Source organism: Lissotriton helveticus, chromosome 5_1, assembly GCF_964261635.1.
Source record: "Lissotriton helveticus chromosome 5_1, aLisHel1.1, whole genome shotgun sequence".
Lineage (NCBI taxonomy): Eukaryota > Metazoa > Chordata > Amphibia > Caudata > Salamandridae > Lissotriton > Lissotriton helveticus.
The window spans coordinates 1,152,669,014-1,152,696,562 of record NC_136065.1 but is presented as its reverse complement, the minus strand read 5'-3'; positions in this window follow the sequence as shown (position 1 = coordinate 1,152,696,562).

Here is a 27,549-nt window from a genome sequence, read left to right as displayed (position 1 = left end):
AGAACAAAACTTAGGCTCTGCCTCTCTAGTCATTGTATGGGAGGCTTGGAAGGCCTTCATCAGGGGATGTATTACAGGTAGGGCCTCATTCAGGAGAAAGAAATATGAACAGGCAATTCGACAGATAGAGTTGGAATTGACCCAGCTAGAATCGCTAGACCAGCTCCCCTCTGACAACCAAGAGGAGAAAAACGAACTACAGGCCAAGCTAGACACACTATTACAGGACAGGATAAGTAAAAGATGGCAGGCAAGCAAACTTGCCCATTTCGAATACGGTGAATCTGCTGGAAAACTGCTGGCTTGGAAAATTAAAGCTGATCAATCCAGAAACTTTATCAAGGAAATAAGGGTAACAGGGGAAGCCAATACTAGGTCAACAGATACAGCTATTGGGGAAGCCTTTAATGAGTTCTTCCAGAATATCTACACCGAGGAACTTAATGTAAATCTAAACGAAAGGAATGAATGGCTGAACAATATAACCCTCCCAGAGCTGGAAAGTCACCAAACTGAAAATATAGATAAAGCTATAACAGAGTTGGAAGTTTCCAACACTATTAAACACCTAGCACAGGGCAAAGCCGCGGGACCAGATGGTCTCCCCGGAGAATTATACAGGGTTCTCAACTCTATTCTTACTCCATTCCTTACAAATCTTTTTAATAACATAATGATTAGAGGGGAGACACCACCAAGCTCTTGGGGTGAAGCCAATATAGCCTTAATATTAAAAACAGGCAAGGACCCAGCCGAGTGTGGGTCATATCGCCCAATCTCGCTTCTCAATAATGATTACAAAATCTTTACTTCAATTTTGGCTGGGAGATTGGGTCGATTATTCACCCTGACCAAAAGGGGTTTATTAGAGATCGGCAATTGACGGACCTAACCTATGATTTGGTGGGAGCTGCGGATATTGCTTCAACCTTTGGCTTACCCCTGGCCAACATGACCCTTGACGCAACAAAAGCGTTTGACAGGGTAAACTGGGAATACTTAAATTTAATAATGGAAAAACACCATCTAGGCCCCAAATTTTGTCGAGCCATAGGCTTACTGTATAACAACGCTAGAGCATCCATATTAATAAATGGTACGCGAACATCTCCCTTTAAAATTAGTCGAGGAACAAGACAGGGTTGTCCCTTATCCCCCCTTCTCTTTAATTTATACGTAGAACCGTTTGCACAATCTATAAGGGAAGACACTAATATTCCACACTTTAATTTTTCGGGCTGGGAAAAGAAGATTGGTCTTTATGCCGATGATATAATTATATACACAACGGATCCTGTGTTGGCATTCCCAATTATTATAAAGAAAGCGGAGGATTTTGGAAAATTTACGGGATATGAAATTAACGCAGGAAAAACCGAAATCATGGTGTGGAACATCCATAATCTCCAGCTCCCGGTAAAAAATTCATTGAGGTACCTGGGAATTACTATTATCAAAGATCTAGAAAACCTGGCTCAAAATAACTTAGCCCGTATCTCCCGAGAATCTCAAATATTGATGAAAGCTTGGTCTTTTCTCCCGCTCACCATCTACGGCAGAACCAGTTTGATAAAAATGAGTATCCTCCCGAAATTTACTTTTATTTTTAACTCCATCCCGTTAGTTTTTGACACCAAGCAGCTTGCAAAATGTCAACAAAATATTAATTCATTTGTTTGGGGGTATAAATCCAGTAGATTAGCCTGGAAAAAATTGAGAAGGAGAAGAGAAAAAGGGGGGCTTGCACTGCCAGATTTGGAATATTATGCCTGGGCATTCCATCTGACCCATTCCCGGATGTTACTTAAGACCCCCTGGGAAAACGCAAATGGGCATATGTATAAGGCAATGCTAATGGGTTCGGGCCTTCCAGTGAACGGATTTCTCTTTAAGTTCGGTCACCAAAAGTTCTTTAAAAAAATTGGATTAAAGTCATTATTGAGTATCTTAAAAGAATGGTCCCAAATAAAGTTTAAAACCGGCATAGGATACTTATCTAAACATGCCCCGATTTGGGATTAACATCACAAGACACCAACACAGTCAAAAGAGTCTTGCTAGACGCAGGTATCACACAGTGGGGCGATCTTCTGGTGGAAAGATCAATCATAAACTGGGATATTTTTAACTCCAAGGTAACATCACCATTCTCTTGGTTAGTATACTTGCAACTAAGTAGCTGGCTCCGGACTCAAACTAAGAAGAAAGCAATGATGGGAGAAGAGAGTGTGTTAGAAAATATCCTAGTTGGAGGACCCCCCGGGAAAAAGGAAGTAGCACTTTTCTATTGGCATATCATAGAGGATGGAGAGAGAGACTCCAACCTCCCGGAAAAACTCTGGGGTGTGGAGGGAGAACCACATATGGAGGACATATGGGAGGAATCTTTCACCCTCCTCTATAAAATTATTAAACCAGCATGGCTGAGGCGCAACCATTTTTTCACACTTCACAGAGCGTACTATTCTCCTAAACGCCTGTCGAAATTTCAACCCGGGAAGTGTTGTTGCAAATGCTCTCTTCCAGCTGCCTCAGATGTCCACATGTTTTGTGAGTGCCTGAACATTGCTACCTTCTGGAACGAAGTCAGAACAACACTCAAATCCATTCTTGGTTTACCTATCCCGTGTTCGTGGCTTTTAATTATCTTTGGAATAAATGACAATATTAAGGGACTAGAGAGAGAATTTCTGTTTTATGCCATTCTATTGGCAAGAAGAGAAATCTGCAAAAACTGGGTCAACATAAACTCTCCAACACATGCAGAATGGTTGTCCTCATTATATGCAACGTCAAAGCAGGATCTATCAAGAACATGTAGTCCTCGATCTTTGAGATTTTGGGACCTTTTGATCAATTGGAGAAGGGACAGTTAGTCAACCCGGGGTTTTTTTTTTTCCCCCGGGTCCGATGATTAGGCCTAAGATCTCTCTGTCCAAAGGGTGCCACCGAAACAGATATTGGACAACTGGCCGATCTGGTCTGAAGGGAGAATGCTAGTCCAAGCTCTGCTGGCGACGCTGGGACCGACTCTTTGAGCACTTGGAGCTTATTATTGGGCTTCTTGGTGTAATAAAGGGGTCTCTCCTCGGGTCTGTGCAGATAGGAGCGCAGTTGGATTGATTTAATGGCTAATGAGGACACAAAAAAAAAAAAGAAAAGAAAAAAAAAAAAAAAGAAAGACAAAGAAAAACATAGAAAAGAAGCAATAAATAAAAAAAATAAAAAATACAAAGATTCTGAGGAAGAACAGGCTCTCAGATGGGATTATTCAGATACACAGCCACTTTCCATTACAAAGGATCAGGGTGTTATTTCCGAGGGAAAGAAAGCTCAGGACGGAAGGATTATGAAAGCGCAACGGAGCCCACTCTGGCACTGATCTTACAGTCGCTGAATGCATTTCAGAGAGAAGTCAAGTTGGAGAATAGAATTGCTCGTGCTGCGGGGAAGAAACTCCAAGGGTCGGTCCGTAAAATTGGTAAAATGTGCAGCACATCGCAGAAAGAATGAGCATGGTGGAAAAGAGGACTGAAACACTTGAAAACACAGTGGAAATATTAAAAACCCAGGTTACCGAGCAAGGTAGCACAGTGACCGATATTATGTGGAAGCTGGAGGAGGCAGAAAACCGACAAAGGCGGAACAATGTAAGGATCCTTAGCATTCCAGAAAACAGCGAGGGGTCAGATATCAGGGCATTTACCATTGACCTCTTCAAGAATGCATTTCCCGAATGATCACACTGGGATTGGGATAAAGAAATACGTGTGCACAGATTCCCCTTTTCACCACCTAAGCATCCCAGAGGAGGTCAAAACTTTCCGAGAGTCATTTTGATTTTTTTCGGAAATTTTTTATTAAGACAGGCTGTCTATGATCTTGCAAGGCCAAATAAAAAACGGAACTGGAAGAGCTTTTCCTTTTTCGCCAAACCAGACTTCGCACATGCGACGGTTGAAAGACACTGGCGATTGAGTCAGCTGATTACGCCCTTCCAGAAAGCCAGGGCCACCGCCTTTTTACAAAACCCAGCAAAACTAAAAATAATATCACAGGGGAAAACACTATTTTTACCTCAGAAATACTGGCAGAACAGGCTCTGAAGGACATCATCCTGGAGAAAAAGGGGGCCACTGGTGGCAGCAGATGATAATGTCATATGTGTACTATATATGTAATATATGTAATGGACCAAACTGAATCAGACTGAAATATGGGACTCTTTATAGGATTTGTTATCTTTAGGCAGGGCCCTTCTTCCGTTTTTTGTCTTTACTCATTTTTTTCCTCATCTTCCTTTTAGACAGTATCTCAGATAGAATGGGAACGTCCAGGCTTGGACAGGTTGTACTCACGGAAGCGGGGGAAGAGGGGAGGTAGAGAGGGGGTGAGGTCGGTCAGACGTCATCACACAGGCTCAGGATTGAGTCTGGCAGCTTCTATAAAGGTGGGGGGAGGGGATAAGGGAAAGATGGGGGAGGGAGAGATCAGGGTCCTAAACAGGTACAGGGGGTTTGTCAAAGACATAGAGAAATACAGAAAAGAGGTCATGGGGTAGCGACACAACAAAGAAAACAGCATTAAAAAAATCGTAGATTTACAATGGGCAGGATGGCTAAGCAAAAAATAATCTCCATGAATATCTATGGCCTGAACGATTTAAAGAAAAGGCAGAAAGTTGCGGTGGGACTTCAGCTGATGGGGGCAAACATCATTTGTCTCCAGGAGACGCACATTGAGGGGTCACAACAACACCTACTTAAAACATTTGGGTATCGACTCATTACGGCATCAACACAAGGGTCTCGCACTAGGGAGGTCGCCATATTGGCAAAAGGAGGGGGGATACAATTCACACGATCAGTTGCTGATAAATTCGGACGATATTCAATTGCTGAATGTCGCTATAACAACGGGGAAAATAAGATGACACTATGTACCATCTATGGTAATGTCAGCGACGATCCAGATGTACTGATTAGTGTGTCTAATGAATTGGTACATTGGCCTCTTCCTTTGATCGTCTGTGGGGATCTGAACATACATTTACCGGCTGAATGGTCATTAGGGCCAGAATTTCAATTTCAGTGCAGGAAACGGAAAGTATTTCTGGCTCTAAAAGATATGTGTGGCTTGCATGGATTAAGGGATGAATGGATGCTGAAACACCCAGGGGACCCTGGCTTTACTTATTATTCGCACCCACATTCGCGACACGTCAGGCTGGACTACATGCTTATCTCTGAGTCTTTAAAATCAACTTGCCAAATAGAGAAACTACCCAGAGTCCTTTCGGGCCATAACCCCCTAGAATTAAACCTAACATATGGTCCAGACAAATCCACCATAAAAACGTGGACTTTTGAAAGGGCACTGTTAAAGAATGAGGGGTACTGTCAGCACATGAGAACATGGATTCAGGCCTTTCTAGCGGACAATCTGGGCTCCGCTACGATTGGTATTGTTTGGGATACCCTGAAGGCCTGCATCAGAGGCGAAACAATGCAATTTTCCTTGCGGCATAATAAAGAAGGGAAACAGAAAATGGTAAGACTAGAGCAAAACCTACGTAGAGCCAAAAATGACATATCGGAGATATTGATTGACAAGGCGATTACAAAAGCAAATATGTGTAAAGAGAAAACATATGAATTAAGCGAAAAAGTGGGACACCAGCTCGCGGTATGAACCAGGGAAGAGATATCAATAAACCTAGTTAAAGATATAAAGGACCCCGAACTCGGTATAAGATCCGAATCCTCTGATATAAGAGCGGCATTTCAGGGATTTTACAGAAAAATGTATCTGGAGGCCAAAAATGCGCAAAGGGATCCCGAAACGTATCTCGATCAATTAACTACGGATCGATTGGGCACGGAAGATCAGGAAATACTAGATAGCCCCTTCCAGTTGGATGAAATTCTGCTGTGCATGAACTCCCTAACTAATGGAAAAGCAACAGGGATCGACGGGATCCCGACTGAGATGTAGTTAAATTTGCACCGCAACTCAGGATTATTATGTCAGAACAGTTTTTAAATATTTTTCAGGGGGGGAATCCACCAGGGTCATGGTCATCGGCCAAAATAATAGTTTTTCCTTAAAAAAAAAAAGAACCCCAGGAGATGGGCTCGTATCGTCCCATTACCCTGATTAATGGGGATTCGAAAATATATTCGAAAATATTAGCTACACGGCTGGCGCCAATGATTCATAAAATAGTCTCTACCCGTCAACATGGTTTTGTTCCGGGTAGATCGACGACTGACCATGTACAGAGAGTTATTTCTCTCTTTGATTACACAGGAACAACAGGGGACCCTATGGCGCTTATTCAGCTTGATGCGGAGTAAGCGTTTGATAGGGTCTCCTGGAAGTTCCTGTGGGCCGCAATGTTAAACTGCGGCATCGAAGAAAGGTTTATAACAGCGGTCCAGAGATTATATGTCAACCCTAGTGCCAGCGTATTGATCAACGGGGTGTTGTCCAATAGCTTCACTATTACCAGGGGGACAAGGCAGGGTTGTTCCTGTTCGCCCCTGTTGTTTTCAATTTACATTGATATATTTATACATAGGTTAGAAAGTAATGTCTTAATCGCCCCTATCCGAGTGCGCAACCATGACACAAAAATTTTAGCATATGCAGATGACATAGCTATTGTCACGTGCAATCCCAGCACCGCTATGAGTTTGATCGAAAAGGAAGCACTTTCGTTTGGTTCAGTCTCAGGGTATAAGCTAAACTCCAGTAAAACACAGATTGTGATCAATAACAAAATTAAGATGAGGGACCGTAGAATAACGGATAAAGCCACCTATCTGGGAGTAAGCTTCCAGGCCAATGTCAAAAATATAGTTAATGATAATATAGAACCTCTCATACAGCATACAAAGAAACAATTGTTTCAACTGAATAATCTACGCTTAACCATTGTGGGGAGATGTAATGTAGTTAAGATGCTTTTCTTTCCCAAATTTTTATACTTCTTCCGGGCAATCTGCCTAGAATTCTCTCCTCAATTATTCAAAAATATAGATACCATGTTCTCGCGGTTTATTTGGGGGTATCAGAGACCACGCCGGGCACTCAGATGGATCACACTACCAAAAAAACGTGGAGGCTGGGCATTACCCAACTTCAAATTATACTACTGGGCTACTGTACTAAGATATAGCATAACGCTCATATCGGTTAATCCGATCAGTCGAAACATACCCACCCCCACAAGAACTGATACTAGGAGAAGGGTCTGCAGGATACCTATGGCGCCATGTTAATGATAGCTATTTAAAAAAAAAAATTAAGACCATTACCAATGTTACTAAAGTATGGGGGCATATTAGAAAACTACTTGGTTTGGGCCGCTACTCCTATTATACCCCTATAAGTGCAAATACAGATCTCCCAGGGATTTTTCATGATAACTGTATGAAAAGATGGACTGATGCAGGAGCTAGACAACTCGGGAACTTTTTCTCGACAAACGGACTTAAGACGTTTGATGAGCTACAATCAGAGTTTAATATTACTAATAGGTACTTTTTTAAATTCCTTCAGCTGAGAGATTTTTTACTTAAAAACGGTGGGGGCCGTATCAAATTTCAGACGTGTCAAACCATAGAAATTCTCTGTAAGTATTCACCCCCAAAAATAGGGGAAACTTATGAACTGCTGAACACACTCTTGCCAGACGACATGGATAAACATTTGGTAGCATGGCAGATGAAACTAGGGGTACCTCCCCAAACCCCTCTTAGTGCATACGAAATGTCAGCTACGTGTTTGATGTCTATGAAAATGCAAGCACAATTCTATAAGACCTTCTTCTCGCTGTACTATACCCCATATAAAATAGCGAAGTGGGCGACAGGGAAAGGAACAACTTGTCCACGCTGTGCGCTGCCAGAGGCGGACAGTGTCCACATGTTCGCCACTTGCAGTGCACTTACAATTCTGCTCAGAGAAATCTCCGGCTTTCTCTCTGATATTTCTGAAATCAGGGTGAACGTCACAATGGAAGAAGTTATGCTTGGTACAACTAGCAGTGCTCGACCGAAACAACTGCAAGGGGTGATCTTTGTAGCCATGGCTGTTTATCGATTGTGTATAGCATCATCATGGCTGGATCCGATGCCACCATCCTTTTTGCAATGGAGGTCGAGACTACTCGCTGCATATAGCCTGGAGGTGGCCATTTATAGGAATAAGGGGCGTAATGCACTAAGAAGTGGTATGAAAATTTGGGAACCTCTGCTAGACTGGATCCAGGAACATTGATTAGAATAAGTCCAATGATATTATACTGTTTTCTTCGTTTTTTTATGATAGCCTCTAGGGAGCTCGCTACTTTTGTCACCCGTCTTGCTGTTTCTCTATTTTGTTGCTTGCTGTTTTGTATTTTCATATCTATTTTGTTGTCTTTTTTTTTCGTTTTTTTCTTTCTTTCTTTTGTTTGTTAGTGTATACATATCATGAATGGATTTGTACTGGCTTTTGTATATACACATCGAACAAGAGTGGGAACCTGATCTCCTCGGGGGGGGGGCGGTGGGGGTTGTGTTAAAAATATAAAATCTGTTGAATAAAAAAATATTTTTTTTAAACAAATATATAAAGTAATGTAATATTAATAAATAATATACAATATTTTTACTGTAGGATAGCGGGAGGGTAACATTTACTATTACCACTCCAGTGAGTGCAACAGTAGAGAAACCGTTGGATAGCATAGGGTTAAAAATTACTATTCCCACTCCAGAGAGTGCAACAGTAGGGAAAGCGTTGGATAGCGTAGAGGTAAAAATTACTATTCCCACTCCAGAGAGTGCAACAGTAGGGAAAGCGTTGGATAGCATAGGGGTAAGCATTACTATTCCCACTCCAGAGAGTGCAACAGTAGGGAAAGTGTTGGATAGCGCAGGGGTAAAAAATACTAATCCCACTCCAGAGAGTGCAACAGTAGGGAAAGCGTTAGATATCTTAGGGGTAAAAATTACTATTCCTACTCCAGAGAGTGCAACAGTAGGGAAAGCGTTGGATAGCGGGAGGGTAAAAATTAGTATTCCTACTCCAGAGAGTGCAACAGTTGAGAAAGTGTTGGATAGCGTAGAGGTAAAAATTACATTCCCACTCGAGAGAATGCAACAGTAGGGAAAGTGTTGGATAGCGTAGGGGTAAACATTACTATTCCCACTCCAGAGAGTGCAACAGTAGGGAAAGCGTTGGATAGCCTAGGGGTAAAAATTACTATTCCCACTCTAGTGAGTTTAACAGTAGGGAAAGTAATGATTTCATATATTAATAAAAATAAATTAAATATCAACACGAATAAAAAAATTATTAAAATTAATTACCAAGTTAATAGCATGTAATAATTAACTAATTAGAAATACAAATAAATACTAGTTATTCAAATGTATTACATATTCATAATTAATTAACAACTAATTAATTTTCAGTAACAAAAACGAATTAATAATATAAATTAATACCAATTAATATTAAATTAACAGTAAATTAATTATCAATACACAAAAATTATTTTTAATATGTAATTAATTACAATTAAATAACTTCCCACTCTATACTGCTATAAACCCACAATCCGCTACAGAAAATAAATGAATACAATTATTGCAATTATCAATTAATCAATTATTACAAATTAATTACCAATTAATAAAAATAATTACCAATCTAAAATTAATAAACAATAAATAAAAAATCAATATCAATAAATAAATACAAATTATTTACTTAACCCGTTAAGTGCTGCACACGTTCAGCGGACGTCGTGTGCACTACCTCGGTAGTGCTGCGCATGTCCGCTGAACGTCACGGTCCCGCCTGCGCAATAGAAAGTTCCGCACCAGCGCAGAACGTTCAGCACAGCGGAGGGGTTAATTAAAATTAAATTACTTCCCACCATATTCCCCTATAAACCCACAACCCGCTATGGAAAATAAATTAATACAATTAACATAATTATCAATTAATCAATTAAAAAAACTTAGTTTTCAATTAATAATTAATTAACAATAAATTCAAAATGAATATCAATAAATAAATAAAAATATTTAATTAATTACAATTAAATTACTTCCCACCCTATTCCCCTATAAACCCACAACCAGCTACAGAACTAAAATGCAAAATTAAATTAAAAATAATTAGTAACTTCTAAAAATTAATATTTAAATTAATATAATTAAATTACTTCCCACCCTATTCCCCTATAAACCCACAACCCGCTACAGAATTAAATTACGCCAAAATTAAATAACACAAAATTCATTACTTAAAATAAATTACAAAAATAATATACACTTTTCACACATATACTAACATACAAAACACTCCAAAAAGTTCAATATTATTAAAAATTCAATATATTTTAACACATATATAATATATTTCCATATTTTGACTTTCTATATTTTAAAAATTGATATTATATTACTTACCTTCAATTCGATATTTTTCACCACTATATTGTGTCCATTCGATAGTTTGTCCATTCTATATTTTTACTTCGATATTATGGCTATTCTCTATTTTGTATTCGATATTATGTCTAGTTACCCACTGGATATGACACCCTGGTAATAAAAAGGAGTCGAGCGCATGTGCCCTTACCCACTTCCACTATCTATCTGTGTCCGTATGTTCATTATCTATGCATGATACTGTCTCTGGGCCGTACTATATTACGTTTGTTTTGTGGACAGCTTATGCAACCATGTTATCTCTGGTATTGGAGAACATTTAGGTAATGTAACTTTTAGGTGTTTTAGGTGGTTGCATGTTGTGTGTAGTGTAAGATATGTGTATATTGCAAAAAGTTTAGAACAAAGCTCTCTAAGCAGAAGAAATGCAGTACAGATATTGACTACAATGGGTGGCGTTTTCGAACTGTTACAATGGGAAATGTTATGAACTAATGAAATGGGTTTTTTATGGTCACATGGCAATCGCGCAGCCAGTGCGCAATGCGATCGCACCCGATGTGATTTTGAGAAAATATATTTACTATATTATAAGTTTATTACAGTTAGAAATATATAACTGCGAGTTACAGTTAGCTCAACTAACTATAACTGGCGAATTGCTATGGTTTTATATGAGTCAAATGACCAACTAACTATAACGCCCCTGAAACTTATAGTTTTTCAGTGAATATATATATATATACATGGTTCGACATGGTTTGAGTCCCGGTTCAGCTCAGTAACAAATGTTAAAATGAGCCAGCGGAGACATGCTTGTGGCCCACTGGAGGGCAAGAATTAACGCTTTAATTTTTCATTAGTTAACAGAACCTACTGAAAGGGAAACATACGCTGCGGAGAGAAACTACAAGTTCCAGCATGCAAGGCGGTTTTAGAACACTCACCTGAGAGACATTACTGACGATAAAAGCCCACTGGATGGAAGGAAATAATAAAGCATGCTGGTTTGGAGTGAAAGCCACAGAGAAAGCTGTTCAACTGCAAAGCATGCCTATGATTAAGAAGCTTGGGGGCTCCGAAGCCGGTCAGGCTCGAACGAATGCGAGCATGTAGGCGCTGACTCTCTCCAAATAAAATTGTCCTGTCGATACGTTGCTGTGGAGTGCGTCCTTAAGCATTGGGCAACTTCAGAAAGGATTTGTACGCGTCACGTCCAAGCCGCGGAGGATTGCACCACTCTTTAACTTTAAGAATTGTCTGTTGGGACCGACATGGTTCGAGTACCGGTTCAGCTCAGTAACGAATGTTGAAATGAGCCAGCAGAGACATGCTTGTGGCCCACTGGAGGGCAAGAATTAACACTTTAATTATGCATTTGTTAACAGAACCTACTGAAAGGGAAAAAGTATGCTGCGGAAAGAAACTACAAGTTCCAGCATGCAAGGCGGTTTTAGAACACTCACCTGAGAGACATTACTGGAGACCATGAAATAATAAAGCATGCTGGTTTGGAGTGAAAGCCACAGAGAAAGCTGTTTAACTGCAAAGCACGCCTATGATTGAGGAGCTTGGGGGCTCCGAAACCGGCCAGGCACGAATGAATGCGAGCATGTAGGTGCTGGATCCCTCCAAATAAAATTGTCCTGTGGACTTGTTGCTGTGGAGTGCGTCCTTAAGCGTTGGGCAATTTCAGAAAGGATTTGTACGCGGCACGTCCAAGCCGCGGAGGATTGCACTGCTCTTTAACTTTAAGAATTGTCTGTTGGGACCGACATGGTTCGAGTCCCGGTTCAGCTTAGTAACGAATGTTGAAATGAGCCAGCGGAGACATGCTTGTGGCCCACCGGAGGGCAAGAATTAACGCTTTTAATTTTGCATTTGTTAACAGAACCTACTGAAAGGGAAAAAGTATGTTGCGGAAAGAAACTACAAGTTCCAGCATGCAAGGCGGTTTTAGAACACTCACCTGAGAGACATTACTAACGATAAAAGCCCACTGGAGGGCAGGAAATAATAAAGCATGCTGGTTTGGAGTGAAAGGCACAGAGAAAGCTGTTCAACTGCAAAGCACTCCTATGATTAAGGAGCTTGGGGGCTCTGAAACCGGTCAGGCACGAACGAATGCGAGCATGTAGGCGATGGTTCCCTCCAAATAAAATTGTCCTGTGGACACGTTGCTGTGGAGTGCGTCCTTAAGCGTTGGGCAACTTCAGAAAGGATATATATATATATATATCCACTTCCACTCCTGCTCCACCATTTTCAACCAGGCACCACCGACACGGCAGGATCAAGTTTCAGTTTTATTAACAGAAGGCTCAGAGACTCAGAAGCATTTCGGCAGTTTACACCACACATAACGTAGACGCCATTAAACTAACATTTTATACTGTCATGTTGCCACGTACACCGGCATCGGCATAATAGAAACACTTTTGTTTTCCTGCTCTCATTTAAAAAAATAAGAACGTGCTCTGTGCAAAGGATATACAAGTGCAATTTTGTAATATTAAATGAAAATACATTTCATTTAAATTAAATTTCATTATACACATTCTTTCTTTATAGACATCTCTGCCACAGATGTTTTCAAGAATAATTTGTGTACTGATACATATATGTGCTTGACTTACTATCAATCAATCAATCAATCAGGGATTTTTAAGCTCACTACTCACCCATGAGGGTCTTCAGGCAAAAAGCAGAAAAGCCAGGTCTTGTGTCTCTTCCTGAAGGTGTGCAAGGTAGGGGAGCGTCTGATGTTGACTGGGAGCTCGTTCCAGGCCTTGGCCCCGAGCTAGGAAAAAGCTCTTCTGCCTGCTCTTGTTCTGTGGATGCGCGAGATCTTTGCTAGGGTGAGGTCAGCAGAGTGTATGTTTTTTTTGGTGCGTGGAATGAGACTCTTTTTGGGGGGTTTTTGGGCCCAATGCTGCGGAGGGATTTGTATGTGTGAGTGAGTAGCTTGAACGTCACTCTCTTCTTGTCAGGGAGCCAGTGAAGGTATCACAGGTGCTGGATCATGTGCTCATGTCCTGGGGTTCCGAGTAAGCCTTGGCGGAGCAGGCGTAGTGCCTCCACACGAAGTTCCACGGAGTTGGAAAGAAACTCTGCGGAAGCACCCTCTCCCAGATGTACAATGTAGGGGTTATCAGTGAAGCAGGACGGCAAGGTGGAGAGTGGCCATGTCAATAAGGAGGCAGCCACGGTGCAGGTAAGTTCCTTTTAATTACTTTTCATTATTTTGGGAGGGTGGATGGGCTGGCTAACTACGTTCCACCATGGAGTCGTAATTTTGCCTGTACCCCACATTCACAAAAGAACGTAGAGTAGGCAAAACTACGTAAGCTCCGCTGGCGGAGAGCAGTTACCCGCCTGGGATTAGTTCCGAGGAAGAGTCTGACTGCAGTGTTCTGTATGGTCTAGAGTTTGTGTAGCAGGGACTTGTTGATACTGGTGTAGAGGGCATTTCCATTGTCCAATCTGCTGGTTATGAGTGCGTGCATGACGGTCTTTCTTACTTTGGGGGATCCACTTTAAGGTCTAGCAGAGTATGCTGAGGGAGTTGAAGCAGGTAGAGGTGACAGTGTTGATCTGACGTGTCATGGTGAGGCAGGATTCTAGAATGATGCAGTGGTCCGTCGGGTGGGTGGGATCCCGAGGGCCACCAGGTGTTGTCCCAGGCAGTGGGGGAGGGCCCGAGAATGAGAACCTCTGTCTTCTCTGAGTTACGCTTTAGGCAACTGTTGCTCATTCAGGCTGCAACATCTTTCATTCCTTCCTGGAACCTGCAGCCTGGTGTCTTCGGGCTTCTTCGTGAGGGAGAGGATGAGCTCGGTGTCATCGGCTTAGGATCCTATACTGAGCCCATGCTGTCTACTCAGTGTGTTATGTTTATATTCATTACAGGATTCATTATAATCAATGGTGGTCACAGAGTACTTACAGACTGGCCTAGTGCCTTCAATTTCATCCTATGTATTGAGAATAATAGAAAGTTCCTTGCAGAAAACATGGCAAATCCCAAGTGGATAAATTCCAAAACGTTTGGAGAGGGTACACATCACACAACTTTAGCCTTTTGTAAAGGTTCCAAAGTTCCTTATTAAAAATGTAACATGCACCAAGTGGGTAAATTCTATAGCTCTCAAAAGAAATCAGAAAACTTAATTCATCAACATCATAAATGTATATCTATATTTTTCTCCATTGCATGTATACCCTCTGTAAGGAGAACTAAGTAGCTTTATATGGAGGAACAGGTGTATTACAATAGTGTGAGAAAAACTCAGGGAAAATAAAACAGATGGAGCGATAGCACTCCCATATTTTCAACTATATTATTGGGCCAGACAGCTGTTACTGCATAATAATCACTATATTTGTCTCGATTCAGAGTGCTAACGAAAAACCTTCCTGGTGAAGGTAACCATGTCCAATTCAAATTTGGCCACCCTAAGTACTTTAAAAAAATTAAATTTAAAATTGTAATTGCAGTGTGGAAACTATGGATTCAAGTCAAAAGAGTTTTTGGAATTCTCTATTATAGCAGCAATGCCCCGATATGGAAATCCCCAGGACCCCACAGTGCCTACAAGATTGTTAACCACCTGCTTGGTACGTTGGGGTCAGTTATTTGAACAAGAATTCTTGGTGTCAGGGGACTTCTTAGCAAAGAGCACAAATCACAGCTTTTCTAGATTTAAATACTATTAGTTAATAAACTGGTGCTGTGGACAATCGAACATCATTCTGAAAACAGAAGGGGAAGATGAGATACAGAGGAATGAGGGCCTCACAAAAGAGGTGTCCCAGTGGTACTGGGCTCTGGTACGAGGTGAAGACCAAGCTCGAAACATACCAGAGGAGATCCGGAAGGCGGGCGGCCCGGAACTCGATATTCTACATTCATGGCAAGTATCTATGTCTACACTTTGGGTAACGATAAGATCTGCTCCCCTTAGGAGGAATAATTTATTTACCATGTACAGGGCTTATCAGTCACCTAAGAAGCTCTCGAAGATGGGAGGAAGTAAAAAGGGGTTTCGCCTTACATGTGCCCTGGAGAACGCAGACAATGTTCATCTACTATGGCAGTGTCCAGCCTTTCAACTTTTCTGGCAAGATGTTTGTTATGAGCTTCAATTTGAATATTTTCGGGATCTTAGCTGGTGAGGGGGCTGCACACATACTGGGTAAATCTCCTGCCTGATTGCTCTTCACCCTGATTATTATTGCACAAAGACAATTATGTATAAAATGGGTAACCTCCACTCCACCCTCTTGCTCTCACTGGGTGGATCATGCTAAACATATTTGGATGCTGGACTGCTTTAATGGTTCCCAAAAAATAAAGTAAATGTGGGACCCCCTCTACTCTACTACTGATTCTGAATCCCTCCAAAACTAAATTCCTCCTCCTCTCCTCCTCACTTTCTCCTCCCCCGGTTCAATCATGGCTGGACCAGATGAATCGACTGAACAATAAACCCATCATTGTCGACAGCGCAAAATCCCTTGGTGTCATACTCGATACAAAACTCAGTCTACTCTCCCACTTTAATTCAATTGCAAAGTCTGTTCAAAACCAACTGCGCCTTCTTTGGGGGATTCGTCGCTTCTTCCCGGAGCATGACCTTAAAACCCTGGTCCAATCGCTGGTCCTCTCCAGACTGGACTACTGCAATTCTCTTCTTACTGGCCTCCCCAAATCCCACCTGTCCCCCCTTAAGTCTGTTCTCCATTCAGCAGCTCGTTTCATTCATGGGGCCAAAAGAAGCGACCACATCACACCCATGTTATCCACCCTCCGCTGGCTTCCCTTCGAGGCAAGATCTATCTTCAAGGCTGTCTGCATCACCCACAATGCCTTGCACTCCTCCTCTCCTCGCTACCTGGCGAATAAACTGAAACTCTCTGGAGGCTCTAGACCATCACCAAATTTGAAAAATCTACTGCTTGAACCTCCCACTTTCAAGAAGGAAAGATCGTTGGCCCAATCCTTTTCAGGCAACGCAGTGAGAATCTGCAACTCACTTCTGCCTCAGCTCCGGACCACCTCCTCCTCCCAGGCCTTCAAAACTGACCTCAAAGTTCTCCTCCTTCAAAGATACTTCCAAATTTAATTCATGCCCTCTCTATTATCTGAAGAAAGACCTTTTATTATAGAAAAATGTTATTCTCCATGACTATGGAAGTGCCTTCCCAGTATGTTCTTGTGGTTTGAGAGTCTGCCATTTATTGCAGTATTACCCTTTTACCTGTGTTTGGTAATCTTTTGTAACATGCACACGTCACTTTTCTCTTGTAACACACTGTTTGCTACCTCTTACATTTTGTTTGCTTTCGATACTTGCACAAGTGCCACCATTGCCTACGTAACGTTTGTTCTTGTGTTTGAGTGTCCTCCATTTATTGCCGTTTTATACCTCTACTTGTACTTTGTACGCTTTTGTAACCTGCACACATGTCACTTTTTCCTCCTGTAATGCACCGTTTGCTACCTCTTGTATTTTGTTTGCTCACGATTGTCACTTTTGCCTCATGTAACGTAACGTTTGCTTTTGTAATTTGTTCACTTGTAAAGGTCTCATGTATCAGTTCTGTTCCTATTGTGAAGCGCTCTGACACCTTCGGGTAAAGTCTGCGCTGTATAAAAAAGCATAAATAAACAATGATATAAATACTCTAATACTGGGTCAGGTTAAAGTTACGATGCGGGAGGAGTGACTTCTCTAATGGCCAGACTTTGTAAATACATCACACTCGCACAGTTATAAAAGTCCAAGGATTAGGGCAAACTTCAACAGTTGAGGAGGTTGGTGACGGTTGTCAAAGAACTCCCCCACAAATGGATTGAAAGAGACACAATAAGGAGTTCAACCTATCACCGGCCCTGTTGCACTTCCAGGTCTCTACTAGGTTCTATCTCCTGCCTAAGTCATATCTGAGTTCTTGAAAAAGAAAAGAAACACATAAAGGACATGCACCACAGCCACACCAACCACCTCAACAACTCATTTCTCCAACCCAACACACTCATGCAAAAGCATATCTACATCCAAACCAACACCAACCAAAACCAAATGCACACACTCACCCAAACACCAAACACCTCCCAATAACACACACCTCCAAACATACACAACTTACAACAGACCCATATGCAACTGCAAATCTTACAGACACATGCACATCACCCACTGCAGCTCCCTCTACCTCTGAAACACAATCCTCTCCCACCATTCCTTCCCATACTCCTCCTCCTGAATTCACATCCTACCTGTCCCTAACCCTTTTCAAACCTAAACCCACCCCTACCAAGAAAGATCCTTGATGTGTCTGCCCAAAAGATGCCCCTTTCTGAGGAGGTTACCATTTGGCAGTATGGATAGGGGGCAAGTTTGGGGCAACACAACAACAGCCTGTTGTGAAGATACAGGCTTGTTTTTACCCTTTCATGTTGGCATTAAATAAAATATGTATAAGAGAAGTATCTCATGTTAATAAAAATATATTTTCATTTGGCAAAGTTTATCCTAACATTTTTTTTCATTTACAATTCATTGAGTCCTAGAAATGTTAATGATGAAAATGTGAATAACTTATTTTTATTTACAATTATGACAGGAAATACAACAGTTTTTAAAATATCTAATACATAAAGTTGATACTGGGCCGTTGACGCAGACAATAAATTATGATGGAGATAGTGGCACTTGAAGGGACTAAGGTCCATAGACCGAGAAGCATCTAAATTAAGTCGGCACTTCTTCTGAATGTTTTTAATAATTTACCGTTTGCCCCGATGCCGAGCACTTGTGCCATGAGTACCATCGTTCCAATCTTTAAAAAAGGGGATCGATCAGAACCCATTAATTACAAGCCCATTTCTCTGCTCAATAACACCTTAAAGATATTGGGCTGAGTCTTATATAATAAGATTCTAAAATGGTCAGAGGAAAGCAGCATTTTAGAGCCATGTCAACTGGGCTTCTGCAATAAGGGTGGGACCAATGAACAGTGTTTAAATCTTAACCTGGTCATTGGGAAATATACCATTGCTCGATCCTCTCCAGTGTATTTGGCCTTTTGGACCTATCGTCCGCTTTTGATTTACTCAAAAGGTGCAAGCTTTGGCCCATCTTATTGGCCTATGGACTGGATGAGCCTCTGGTACACTTCTGAGCCCATCTCCATAAAGATCTTAAAGCCCAGGTTAGGATTGGCAGAGGGGGTGAGGTCTCTGGAGCTATTGGGGTGGGTAAAGGAGTCAGACAGGTATGCGTTCTGGCTCCCCTGGTTTTTATTATTTACATCAACAGACTGAATAATTCCCTGAAACTCACGACCCCAGACGTCCCCAGTATCAATGGGAAACCATTACCGGTACTATATTATACGCAGATGATGTGGTCCTTATTGGCCGCACTCCAAATTCTCTGCGTATTTTAGTAAAGACTTTTGTAAATTATATGGGCAGTTTAGACCAATGTGTCAATTAAAAAAAATCCTGTATAATTTCCAGCAGGCCCGGAAAGTGCCAGCTTAATTCTATCACTGTAGGTAGTCAAAAATTGACAACCACTAGTACTTTTCCTTATCTCGGGGTGGTCTTTGCTGCAAATGGCTCATGGACTGAGCATTTGGCTCAATCCAGGAGCAAGTTCTCAAAGGTCATCAATTCCATCCTTAGTCTCCCCCGTCCAAAGAACACAGGTGCTATTTTAGCTATTTTAAACATTTTTAAATTACAATGTGTTCCAGTAGCCACGCATGAGGCTGAGATCTGGGGTATTGTGAATAGTCACTGCATCCAGCAGGAAGAAAAGCGGTTTTGCAGAAAGCTGCTGGGTGTCCCAATTTCCACTTCTCAATATATTTGCCATAGGGAACTTAATTTAAATTTAATTGAATAATTTTATTAATGCTCGCCCTGCTCTTTTCTGATTATCTGCGTGGAGGAACCAATCTGCGTCCCTAACTAGAGAAAGTATCAGTGACTGTGTTAAATGTGAGAGAGGAATGGATATCCCTTGGCTGTCGGGAATGTATCAGAGTCTTTGTAGTATTAACAAAGGTAGCCTCTTTTTAAACCCAAGCACAGCCGAAATATACCATAAAAAAGAGTTAAAAAGTGCACTCTACACATTATATAACATGGGTAGGATTAGTAAGGAATCCAAGAAATCCTCTGTATTAAGTTATATGAGCATAAAATTGTATGGTCATCCTTTACCAACTTATCTACTTTACCAATGACCCATTGGGAAAGGAGCCTTTTATTCCGTTTGCGAGCAGGCACCGTAACATTTTTGCTATGTTTCCCTTTTGGCTATCAATCTAACCTTGATCAAGCCCCATGCCCATGTGACGGAGTGAGTGTACAAACTGATCTGCATTTCTTGTTCTTTTGCAAATATTATTTAAAATATGTGAAGTGGCTTTTAATTCCATTTTTGAAAAAGCAGAGACCTGGTTGTTTGGATAAAGCTTACCAGTGGTTGCTCACTTTAAACAATGAATAATTGATCTTTCGCACCAGCACTTTTTGAAAATTGCCACCCGAGCACGTAAAATGATGTCTAATCTTTGAACATCCTTATCTCTGTATGAATACCTTGCTAAATTAATTGATTAATTATTATTGTACATCACCATAAACTGTGTAGTTTGATATGAATTGTATCACTATTGTTGCTTAATTGCTGTGTTACTGTGCTTTTATGGATTTTTCGGAATCCGAATAAAGTTAATTTGCACTTGAACTTGAAAGTGGGCAGACTGCCTGGTAGGCGGGTGGAGAAACTGATGGAAAAAAGACTTGGCACCAGATCTGCCAAGATCAAATCAGGCCCATAGCATCGGGGTACATAAATATGTTTCAAGGAGATATATTTGACCAAAATGGCCTGTGGACACCAATTTATGGTATTCCATCATGCATAGCTCTTGCCTAGCACTTTTTCTAATGGTTAATGTCTGGAATGTATGCTTTTATGCCTGATTCCAGTTTTCTATTTTTTTTCTGATACAGAGTTTAGAATCAAATGCCAAAATGCAGATGAGCTGCACAACTAAAAATTGCCTGCCTGCACTTCCTAATGGAAACTGGAGATAGGTGTTAGCTGTCCTCACTCTCCTTTAGGTCTGTCGGAAGACAGATAACGTAAAAGAACATCTACTGAAAAAGTAGATGAGTATGTTGAGTAGCAGTGACAATGTGTTCATCTTTACCTAAATACCCTCACCAATAAGTATAAGAATGAGACTGTGCATTTCGTAGTTCCTGCTCATTGCTTATTCCAATGCCAAGCTGTTTCACTGTCTGTAATTTTGCTCACACTAGTGGAAGTTAGGTCATTGTTTATCGTTCGGTGGGCATCCTTCCTATTCACTGGGTTAGTTGTGGCTCTCGCTTCCTCCCATTCAGGTGAAGACCTTCCTTCCCTATCTCATGATCTATGGTTGCTTGATGAAACTGTTTCCTATATTTTGGCAGATGCTCTTTCAGCCAGAAGAATGCAATATAGGCTGCCTCATGGATGCATTTATTTTTGTTTGAGTGTTAGTTCGTAAAATGTAAATAAAGCATGCTTTAAAGGTGGTAGTCCTGTTGCGGTCAGGCCAATATATTTAATTAGTGGGACAACCTTTAGTCAATCCATGGTTAATGGAAAAAGAAAGATGCAAAGCCGGAGAAATTAGAACAGTCAGTTGATTGTGATTCTCCCTTCCAACTAAACTCAAAAAGCTCCCCTTAGTTGTGCATGTATAGAACTTGCAGGCACTTGAATAGAATTGCATATCAATCTTTGTGATAGGTTGCATGACCATGTAGTAGTTGCTGTAGAGGCTGCAAGCATACAGTCCTCATGCATTCAAACTTTTTCTATTAGGAGCTTAACTCAAAGATATAATTTCCCCACACAAACCAGAGAGAACAACAAGTATGCTGGTCTTGTTCCACAGCAGTATCCTCAAGTCTAGAGGGAGATAGAGAACAGCTAGATTTCTGAGATACACTTTTTTTTGCCAAAACCAGCAATCTGTGAGAATACAGCGGAACTGTCCGGAGACCCTGACTAATACCCTTTCAGTATGCAACTCAATAACACCCATTTGGTTACCTTGGATCTGTGCCTAGTTAAACCTGGTGACTAACGTATAGGTAAGCTGGCTGACACGTCATCATGTGCAGAACCTGTATTGCTTTTTCAGTATCTGAAACATGGATTTGTTTTTATTGTTGGTCAGTGATGACTGCAATGAGAAACTCTTGATCACCAAGTTCCCTTAATTATCGAACTTAGATGTGTTCTGGAAGCATGATATTCATTCACTATGCATTGGTGCCTACATGTTTTATATAATAGAAATGCCTAATTAACTGAAAACAAATCCTATGCATAGTGTAAAGGCTGCCTCTTTGGACAGTGTCGGAAGTATTGCCTCCAAAGCTGCTTCCAGTTTGTCAAAACTGTTTCCATTGTTCCCTTAAAGCAAGCATTCTGCTCCTTTTTCCCTCCATTTATAGGCCGCAACCTGCCAAACAGTGCTGCTCTCTGGTTGCCAAAGACTAATTGGGGACCAGTCGATAGCTGGCCTGGAAAGCAACTTTTCCCATTCATTTCCACTGCCTCTTTCTTTTATCACTCTTATTTTCTTGCATTCTATTCGAAGATTTTGTTTAAGCCTATTTGTTTAGTCTACAAGTGTCTTCTTTTAGGAACTTTATTCCTAAAAGCACTTCATGTGCTTCACCGTTGCCTTTGATTTTCCACTTTTCAAAGTACATTTCCATTCTTAAGCATTAAATGATCCCTTATGCATTCTTTTTCCATTTAGCATTTTTGCCTACTCCTCTCAGCACATTTCTTTTCATGACACTATAAAATTTCATTTTTCACAACTTTGCCCTTTGAGATGCTTGCTTACTGTTTCATTTGCTTAATAACAACAAGAGAGAGAGGGAGATAAGAACGCTCCTATTCCCCCTGGGATAATAATGAAAAACAACCAAGGAGCGTCAAACTCTGAGTCAAGGAATGACTACCTGTGAAAGCAACAAGAAGCAGTTGCACTCTGTTGTTTGAAAAGAAAAAATCACAATGGATTTTATTGAAGGCCCTCACTCACCACATCGGACCCCACCAGGAATGGCCGAGTGCCATCCCGGTGTGCTACAACGCCAGTGTTACTGCGGAGCTGGTTTTGTGATTGTGGAGTGAAAAATTAAAATGGCCAAATAGGTCGAAAAAATCTTTTATTGGTTTCGCCAAATGGACAAGTAAAAAATGATAATAAGTGAAGGATAATGGACACAAATTAAAGGTCCACTGTTACCCCTGGTGAAAAAACAGTCAACGTGTTTCAGCCTATGTGATTAGTTTAATCAGGCATTCGCCAGGACCAAGAAAGTGTGAATATATTTACAGTGCTGTGTGTGAAGCCTTGGTGGTATGGACGCGCTAAGGCCCACCCTACCAAAGGACTGTTATGTTAAAAATACAAGTTTTGTATCAGATCCCATTAGGATTGGAACCGAGTTTATTCTATTTACAGTGCGAAACACACAAAACAGGGCACAGACAACCAACATAAAGAGAAGAATGACAAGATTATGATGGCATTCTCATTAGTACATAGCTAATTGCTAATATACTATTTTTAAAGTGCTTCAATATTGCTCGCTCGTAGTCAGACAGTTGCACGTGTAGTCTGGGCGAACTATACGTGAGCATTACTTATCACTAACAGTGCACAAATGCAAAGATTTCGTGCTGATGGAGATTCTACTTTTTAGCTTTACTGAGGCCTCTGAACGAGGGACTCTGTGAATTGTTATATACCTATAGGCGATGAGGGAGTGATGGACGCAAACCTGCGTCTACAGACCAAGTACCCACACGGGACTATGGTGTCTATATACAGGCGGACAAAGAGTGATGGTTAATGTGCGGGTCACACTCATGCGTATAAAACCGAGGGTAAAGAAAAGAAAAGAAAAGACCGTCATCCTTACAAAAGTGCTCCGTTTCGGCACTTCACGGGTCACGGGAGGGGGTGATAGCTATTCGGCACACCCTATTGAACAAAGCATGAAGAAAAAGGAAAATGTGATTACAAAAGGGGTCCGCATTTGCTGCCGTTGTTTGGAAGGCGGAATTGTTTGGTCTCACGACGCGATGTACTCACACCCTGTAAGCTAGGCACCCACTTTGTACCTATCGTTTCCCTCATTAACCGGACCCCGATGATCAATGCTGGGTGGGTATGTCCGATACACATAGACTAAGCGAAATCTATCCCCCATTGCTGGCGGCACCACCAGCAGCCGGCTCCAGAGAGAGGGCTTACGTGATTGGGCTAGAACGCGGTCACGTGGTGGCAGTGATCCAACCAGAGTGCGCGTAATCAGCCAATCGAAATGGTTCTTAGTGAAAAACCATCCAGAAATTATCCAACCGAATGCGTATAGCCCCGGAAGGTTCCTTCAGTCGTCATGGAAACAGTACACATAGTAAAACACGGCTGGACTAATAAACGGAATAACCCATCATGATATAAAATCATGATGCCGAGACCAAAGTGACTCGCCAAGGATCAAGTAAACTAGGCAATAATGTTGAACAAAGCCTTTACAATGCACTAAAAGTGTTCAATAATGATAACTGGACCCACAAGACTCGCCGAGGGTCACGTAAATGAGGCAAAAGTATTGACCACAGCCTTTACAATGCACAGGAAATGCAGATTGCAGTGGTTCAATACTGGCCTTTTGTTCTGTGATGAAAGTTCCGAAGTACAATGGAGCAATGACAGCGGGTTTTACTGGAAAGATCCATATGAGATTAATGAGATGTACAGCAGCAGTTATTGGTGGGAAAACTCATCTGTTCAATACAGTGCTCCACGGGATATTATCATTAAGACCGTATGTATGAGTGCCCAGGCGATAAACCCACCTTTGTTCTTTCTCATAGAGAATCCTCTGGGTGGTTTTGTTGGATTCTATCTGTTCAATTATACAACCACAAGTACACTGGCAACAAGACGACCCAGTGGGGAACCACACCAGGAGCAGGGAAACCCTAGCGGACCCCAGCACTCTGGGAGTCTAATTGTAAACTTGTCAACTACATCCTTAACTAAGGACGAGACTTCCGTCCTAGAGAAGGGCCTAGGGTTTGTCCCTACTGCCGGTGTAGACATATTCCAACTCCACTGTGAACTTTCAAACTTTTTTAGGAGGCTGAAATTGAAAGCTTTCTTTGAAGGCAAAGGAGATCAGGCACAGGAAGGGAGACGAGGGGATACTTAACTATGGGTGAAGTCGTCTTTTAACCCCCCACCCTACACTGTGCCAGTGGAAATTAAAACATTTGAGCAGGCTGTTTTTAATGATATCGAGAATTTGGAGATTCCGAACACTTTTAAAAACATGACGGGAGACAAGTTCAGGGCCATCGACAAGCTACGTAACAACCCGCTCCTAACGATAAAACCAGCAGACAAAGGGGGCGCAGTAGTTGTCATGGATACAAAAGACTATGAACTCGAATGTAATAGACTGCTGAATGACAGGCGAAACTATCTCCCCCTTGCCGCTGACCCTTCAGATAATCTAAAGCATATGATCATGGACTTGGTGGAAGATGCTGAATCCAATGGTTACATCTCCAAAAATGAAGCCTCTTTTTTGACTGACAGTGACGGAACTATACCTTATTTTTATATACTCCCGAAAATTCAAAAGGGAAAAACACCGCCCCCAGGTCGCCCTATCGTCTCGGGGATAGGGTCCCTTCTGGAGCCGCTATCACGATTTTGTGATTTCTTTCTAAAACCCCTGGTCCCAAAAACACCGACGTACTTGAGAGACACAAAAAGCCTGCTAAATCTTCTCAATGCCCTACAGTGTGACCAAACAAACACCATATTGGTCACCCTTGATATAGAAAGTCTCTATACAAGCATTCCCCAGGACGATACCATCGAAGTCCTGGGGGATGCTCTGAATGACACGCCTTGGGCGTACAATACTCCGAGAGACTTTATATTGAAATGTGCCACTCTAGCATTGAAGAAAAATTTCTTTGAGTACAAAGGCAGCCTCTTCTTGCAGTGCACCGGTACTTCAATGGGGAGTACATTTGCCCCTAGTGTGGCTGGAATGTACGTTTATGCCTTTGAAAAGAAGAACATCCAGAACACCACTAACCCTTACCTCTCCTCCATAGGCTTATGGAGGAGATATATTGACGATGTTCTACTGGTGTGGCAAGGGACAGAGGAGTCCTTAGAGCCCTTTCTAGGTTGGATCAATACACTTGATACCAACCTAAAGTTCACACACACAGTGGACAAAGAAGAGGTGGTATTTTTATATGAAATCATTTCCAAAAAGAATGGGTCTTTTTCCACAAAAACTCATTACAAAACCACTGCAAGGAATAATTTGCTTGACTTTACAAGTTTTCACCCACGAGCATTACGTGAAAATCTTCCCTACGGTCAATACCTTCGATTAAGGCGTAATTGTGCCCACCTAGAAGATTTCATAGCACAATCCATGGACTTGACAAAAAAATTGACACATCGAGGCTACCCAAAGCACAATTTGTCTAAAGGCTTCAAAAGGGCTAGAAACCAACCGAGGGAAGCGCTCTTGGAGGACAACATACAAGTACAGGGAGACATCCCCCTTACATGTGTCACGACTTACAGTACTGCCTCCGATGTAGTAAAAAAGACTATTCAAAAACATTGGGGCATACTTAACAGTAACAACAAAAACTGGGAGAAACCACTTTTCTCCTTTAAGAAAGGACGCAGTTTGCGAGATAGCCTGGTCAATACCCCTCCATTAACATCGACTGAAAGTGGCATTAGATCGGTTACAGAAGTGTGGGGCATGCCGAGGGTAACAGGTCATCACCCTTGTTCAAATTGTAGTGTTTGCCACTTGACTACCCATACCAAAACACTCAACCTGGAACCGGGCAAGACTTGGATACAGAAAGCACACACAAACTGCAATTCTGTAAATGTGGTGTACTTAATCACCTGTCCTTGTCTGCTTCGCTACGTTGGGATGACAACATGCAAAATAAAACAGAGGATTTGCGAGCACCGTAGCAACATCCAGTGCGGTTGCATAACGACAAAATTGAGTGAACACTTTTTACAGCAGAACCATACCACTAATGATTTGCGGTGGAGTATAATTGACCAGATAGAATCCAACAAAAACACCCAGAGGATTCTCTATGAGAAAGAACAAAGGTGGGTTTATCGGCAGGGCACTCATAAATACGGTCTTAATGATAATATCCTGTGGAGCACTGTATTGAACAGATGAGTTTTCCCACCAATAACTGCTGCTGCACATCTCATTAATCTCATATGGATCTTTCCAGTAAATCCCGCTGTCATTGCTCCATTGTACTTTGGAACTTTCATCACAGAACAAAAGGCCAGTCTTGAACCACTGCAATCTGCATTTCCTGTGCATTGTAAAGGCTGTGGTCAATACTTTTGCCTCATTTACGTGACCCTCGGCGAGTCTTGTGGGTCTAGTTATCATTATTGAACACTTTTAGTGCATTGTAAAGGCTTTGTTCAACATTATTGCCTAGTTTACTTGATCCTTGGCGAGTCACTTTGGTCTCGGCATCATGATTTTATATCATGATGGGTTATTCCGTTTATTAGTCCAGCCGTGTTTTACTATGCGTACTGTTTCCATGACGACTGAAGGAACCTTCCGGGGCTATACAATATTGTTACCTGCTCTGTGTTATTGCTGTGTGTTATAGCGCCGCTATAGCGCCGCTAGTAGAGACCACATCTCTCAGGGCAAAACTGTAAAGCAGCCTGGGCTCGATCACCTGTCCTGCCCGCCCCGGTCCGACTCGACAACCAGTGCCGTTGAGCGGAGGGCGGGTCAGGCAGAGCCAGGCCACTTCCTGCATCGAGCGGTCAGCGCTCTAGTTCATGCGCGCTGACGAGTATTTATCCCCCTCGTCACAGCAAGCGCGCAGCGGTCGCGTGCAGCGAAGCGCCTGAGACGTGCCAGAGAGAAGCCCGTCTGCGC